This window comes from Platalea leucorodia, assembly GCF_965183815.1.
Source record: "Platalea leucorodia genome assembly, chromosome: W".
NCBI classification, from domain to species: domain Eukaryota; kingdom Metazoa; phylum Chordata; class Aves; order Pelecaniformes; family Threskiornithidae; genus Platalea; species Platalea leucorodia.
The window spans coordinates 5,483,775-5,489,774 of NC_138859.1; positions in this window are offsets into that span (position 1 = coordinate 5,483,775).

Genomic DNA, 6,000 nt, shown 5'->3' on the forward strand with positions numbered 1-6,000 from the left:
AAGGCTGCTGCTTTCCTGTTTGCAGATTCAACCAGTAGCAAAGCTGAGCATGTATCCCAGAGACACACACGCACACACACGCAGAGAACACTGACACAGCTGGCTACACAGACAAGGTGCTGCCTTCAGCAGCACCTACATACAGGACTCACGTAAAACAGCAGCACGTAGGTAGCCAAGTCCCCTTCCTCCTCTTTGGCTGTTAGAGATAGAAGTTCACTAGCAAAGGCACACACACATTTGCGGATCCCCCGAGTAGCAGCACGACCCCCTCTGTCTGCCTGGTACCACTACCCGGATCCCAGGCCCTCTTACCCACTTCACAGGTCCCCTACTCGCTGGCTAATCCAGCTTGATGCTCACTAGCAAGCATGCATGCACTCACACACTCATCACACAGGCACTCCACACTTGCAGATACCAGCATGGACCCTCCACCCACCTGATGCCTGGGCTAATAGAGCACAGCTAACAGAGGCAGCCAACAGATGCAGCAGTCTCTGGGTTCTGCTTTGGGAGCTTCTGGATCTTCTGGGGATGAGATTGAGGATCATCAGGAAACACCTGGGAACCCTCTGAGAAACCTGAGGGTGCCTGCTGCTGCCAAGAACAAGGTAAGGGGAGCCACAAGGGTGCAGACCTGAGAAAGCTCTAGCAGCATCTAACGAGCATGGTCAGCTGCCCTTGACCCAGGATGCCTGGAACCTTTGCTGCAATTGCCCCCTGATTAGAGAGGATGAAGCACCCTTTTAGCTAGTGCTAGGGAGAGGCCTATGTAAGAGCCAGGCCCAGAACACAGCAGGTCATACAGCTAATAGAGGCAGTCAACAGATGCAGCAATTTGCATAGAAGGGCACAAAGAAGAGGGCCTCAGCTGAATTCATAACAGTCTCAGATATGGTGGTAACACACACAGGGCAGTTTCCCTAGCAGGTTTTGAAGCTTCTGCTCTAGCAGGGTGTTGTGGTTTAACCCTGGTAGGCAGCTAAGCACCACACAGCTGGTTGCTCACTCCCCCCTCCCCCCCCTCCAGTGGGATGGGGAAGAGAATCAGAAAGGCAAAAGTGAGAACAACTCATGGACTGAGATAAAGACAGTTTAATAGGGAAAGCAAAAGCTGTGTGTGCAAGCAAAGCAAAATAAAATAAGGAATTCATTCACTATTTCCCGTCAGCAGGCAGGTGTTTAGCCATTTCCAGGAAAGCAGGGCTTCATCACACGTAACAGTTACTTGGGAAGACAAGCACCATCACTCCAAATGTCCCCACTTCTTCCTTCTTTCCCCCAGCTTTTATTGCTGAGCGTGACATCATACGGTATGGAATATCCCTTTGGTCAGTTGGGGCCAGCTGTCCCAGCTGTGTCCCCTCCCAACTTCTTGTGCAGCCTATTTGCTGGCAGGGCGGTGTGAGAAGCAGAAAAGGCCTAGAATTACTGTGTAAGCACTGCTCAGCAATAACTAAAACATCCCTGTGTTATCAACACTGTTTTGGTCACAAATCCAAAACATAGCACCATACAAGCTAAAAGTAACTCTATCCCAGCCAAAACCAGTACACAGGGGCAGCTGCTCTAATGCAGACGGAGCTTTGGATGGTGGAAGCAGCTCTCCAAGTCCCAGGCTGGAGGGAGTGCCTGGGGCCTCTCTCTGATGCCAGGAGAGATGGCCCTCTGTCCTGCAGGAGGTGTGCTGGCTTGGAGGAGCTGTATTGCCAAGTGGAGGAGTTACAGGAGAAAGTGAGCACACTGCACAGCATCAGAGACGATGTAAAGGGAGATAGACAGGATCTTCTCAGAGATGCAACAGCTCGAAGAGCCCCAGACCCCCAACTGCAGACTGATACTTAATCACAGACTTGGAAAGATGATGTGCTTTTGCCAATCTGCAAAATTAAATGTATGTCCATGGCTGCCCTCAGAAGCTCCCTTCAGAGACTTCTGTTGGCAACTTTGACATACCTTGTGCTCCAGGAGTTCACACGTTCTTTCAGCATGAAGAGTTAGTCTGTTGTATTACGGTGAATGGCTAACAAAAAATCTGACAAACCTGGCCCCGTACGATACAGGTATTTTCAAGCAGATAGGGGAGAATTTTAAAGTAGCTACGGGAGGAAAACAAGACCGAGAACACAATGGAGATGTTTGATTTGGAAAAAGCAATAGTGGTAAAGATAGAATATGAAGGCTATCTAATATCGTATATTTTGGAAAACTCAGTAAAAAAGAAAACAATGATTCAGCAAGGTGTGGGTGAAATCCAGGCTGTAAATGAAGTCAGTGGCAAAATTCCCATTGACACCCTTAGGCCAGGTTTTCTCCCTAAATAGTCAGGAGGTGACTGAAAAATAATGACTTCAGGCATGCACTGCACTAACAAAGCAGTAGTTACAGCATTTCAGGGACAGACTGGAGCATAGCACTGAAACTCGGGTTAGTTGAGAGCCTTTTAACTCAAACTTTTATTTTATCTGCTTGACAAACAAAGGGTCACCTGTACTACAGCTGAGTCTCTGCCAGTCAGTTAAGGTCAAAGAAAAGGTCTTTGTAGTGTTTTAGATTAGACTGCTTACTTTTTATTTATGGAAATATATAAGTAATACATATATAAACTTAAAGAGGATTTTTCCTTTCTTCTCTTTTGATTTTGTCTAACAGAAAGTTGAGTTATAAATGTTTATTCAGGTATTACAAGCAGTCAAAGAATTCTTAGTTTTATTTTCTGTCTAATGTCATTCTCCTGATATCACTCTCTCATCCTGGAGGTATATTCATATAATGGATTAGGTGTATCAGCAAAGTTACATGCAATAGAATCAGCTGTATCTGATATGAGATTTGTCATTCACTTTTCTTAAAGGAACCAGTAAGTGAAGAAGAACACTAGGTGTGCTCTTTATTTTATTTATATGCTTTTGTCACATATATAGAGAAGCTGCAAAGTCTGTTTTTAAATTAATTTAACTTTTGCATTATTTCACTTCAGAAATTTCGATCCTTTTTCCTTTGTGGGTCTTGAGCATGAAGAACAAATGAAATCATGACTCCACAACTAAGAAGAGCAAAAATCAATTTATGAAGATAAAAAATAATCTTTGTTAGGTTATTTAAAATCTTGGTTACAGTTGGTTTTTTACTAATTGCTATTTGTCTTCAATAACAAATTATCATAATGAAAATAAAGCTTGGGGGGGGGGGGGGGTTAATCAACATTGTGTCCTTACTTAGGAACTCACGGTGATATCCTTTTTTCTTCCCAGTAACTGTCGAACAAGCTCTCGAGTCCAGTGTTTATATCTTAAACTTTTCAGGGTAGAATAACAAACAGTCTTCCATTCCCATCCAAAACCTCTCTAACAATTAATTTTTCAGATGTCCTCTGCATATCATACGAATGCAATATCATCAGTCATTGCCTTCCAGCATTCCATGTGTGCCTAACACATCCATACAAAAGCAACCTTCCATATTGCTAGAGATCTGGTCAACGGTCATTTTTCCCTGCTAAAGCTCCAATTTGTTTCCAAGCAAACACTGTGCTCTAGCACACAAAACATGCATTTATTCTGAGTAAACACTTTGGTTTTATCAGCAGGGTGTGCATAATCAAACATATTTCACTCAAATACAGAAGAATAGATTGGTTTACTAAGTTAAAAGCTTTAATCTGACAACTAGAGATTTTAGGTAGGGCTAAAGGAATCCGCTAACTCTGCTTCTTGCCATGTTCATATGACCTTCCCTTGCTAGTCTGACAAAAATATGCTTCTAAATTATCATTATACCACACGTGACTATAAAATTTACAAGCATCACTGACTGTCTTAACTCAAGACCAAACACTAGCTGCAGGCTGTGAGACATACTCAAAAGAAATCCCGCCCTTATTCAAGCGGGCCACGCGTTGCCTATTAGACTTACCCTGGCTTTCAGATTTAATTCATTTCACCGGATGAATGAAGCCAAAAGAGGTAGTCATCAAAAAGTGTACACCTATTTTTAAAATATTCCTTTAGGATGTGTTTTCTGTTCTAAGAATTATAAACAGTCAAAATACTGTGTTCCATCCAAAGAACTGCTGCAAAGGTAATATGAGATTTTTATGACCATTAACTTGAAATCAGCACAATGATTTAGCTATAATCCTCAAACTTACTGATAAACGTTTTTTCACCCAGTCAGCTTTTTGCTGGGAGGAGAAATGAGGAAAGCAAGAGATGGTCGCGTGGATGAGAATGAACAAACCACTTCTTAGCGTTGAAAAACAAGTGTGCAACTGCATAAGCAAAATAGCTTTTTATATTCTGGTTTTAGCGTTTACCACTTGTTATCTTATTTTTAAATTCTGTCTTATTATTTCTGTTTTCCTCCTTTGTGTTACCTTAAAAACCAAAACAATTATCCTCCCTGCCCAAATTGTTTTTTAAAGTGCATGCCGCATTCCCAGGTGTTACAAGAAATTTAAGCATACAGATTGGTTTACTCAGGTGTTTTGGCTAACAAAGGTCAAGAGGATTGGGTTATAAATATGTAAATCATTAACTGTAGCATGTGTTCCTTTTATTGTGTTGCTGAGAAATGAACAGGAGAACAGAGATTAAATACCTGCCTATAGGTTGCTGTTGTTTTTTCTTAATACCTTAGTTAACTCTGCCTTGGTGCAAGAAGGCATCTGTTCTGTTATATTGGTTGGTTGCTTCTGTCAGCTGTTTGAACACCCACAAAGAAATGGGGATTTCATTTCAATGGGGACTTCATTTACAGCCTGGATTTCACCCACAAGAGTTGGGGATGTGAAGGTCAAAGGCAACCTTGGCTGCAGTGACCATGAGATGGTGGAGTTCAGGATCCTGAGGGCAGGGAGGAGGGTGAAAAGCAAGCTCACAGCCCTGGACTTCAGGAGAGCAGACTTTGGCCTCTTCAAAGATCTGCTTGGAAGAGTCCCGTGGGATAAGGCCCTGGAGGGAAGGGGGGGCCCAAGAAGGCTGGTTAATACTCAAGGACCACCTCCTCCAAGCTCAAGAGCAGTCCATCCACAATGAGCAGGAACTCAGGCAAAAAAAGCCAGGAGGTGTGCATGGATGAACAAGGAGCTGCTGGCCAAACTCAAACACAAAAAGGAAGCATATAGAAGGTGGAAACAGGGACAGGTAAGCTGGGAGGAATGCAGAAACATTGTCCAAGCATCCAGGACAACAACAACAAGCATCCATCCAACTTAGGATGGTCTTAGCCAAAGGTCTTAGCCAAAGACCACCTGGAGTTAAATCTGGCAAGTGATGTCAAGGGCAACAAGAAGGGCTTCTATAAGTGCATAGGAGACAAAAGGAAGACTAGGGAAAACGTGGACCCGCTGCTGAATGGGGCAGGGGACCTGGTGACACAGGACATGGAAAAGGCTGAGGTACTGAATGCCTTCTTTACCTCAGTCTTTACTAGCAAGACCGGCCTTCAGGAATCCCAGGTCCCAGAGCCCAGGGGGAAAGGCTGGAGCAAGGAAGACATACCCTTGGTGGAAGAGGATCAGGTCAGGGAATACTTAAGCAAACTGGACATAATAAGTCCATGGGCCCTGATGGGATGCACCCATGAGTGCTGAGGGAGCTGGAAGATGTCGTTGCAAGGACACTCTCGATAACCTAGGAATGATCATGGTGATTGGGAGAGGTGCCTGAAGACTGGAGGAAAGAAAACATCCCTCCTATCTTCAAGAAAGGCAAGGAGGAGGACCCAGGGAACTACAGGTCGGTCAGCCTTACCTCGATCCCTGGGAAGGTGATGGAGCAGCTAATCCTGGGTACCATGCCAAGGCACATTAAGGACAAGAAGGTGATCAGGAGTAGTCAGCATGGATTCACCAAGGGGAAGACAAAAAACTAAAATGAGGAAAAATAGCACAAGTACTCATAAAAAAGTATTTAAACACTCCTAAAACTCTCATTAGAGTATCCCTTCTTCTGTGACTTAAGTAAAGAGAATAAGGATACCTTTTGCTGTACTTAA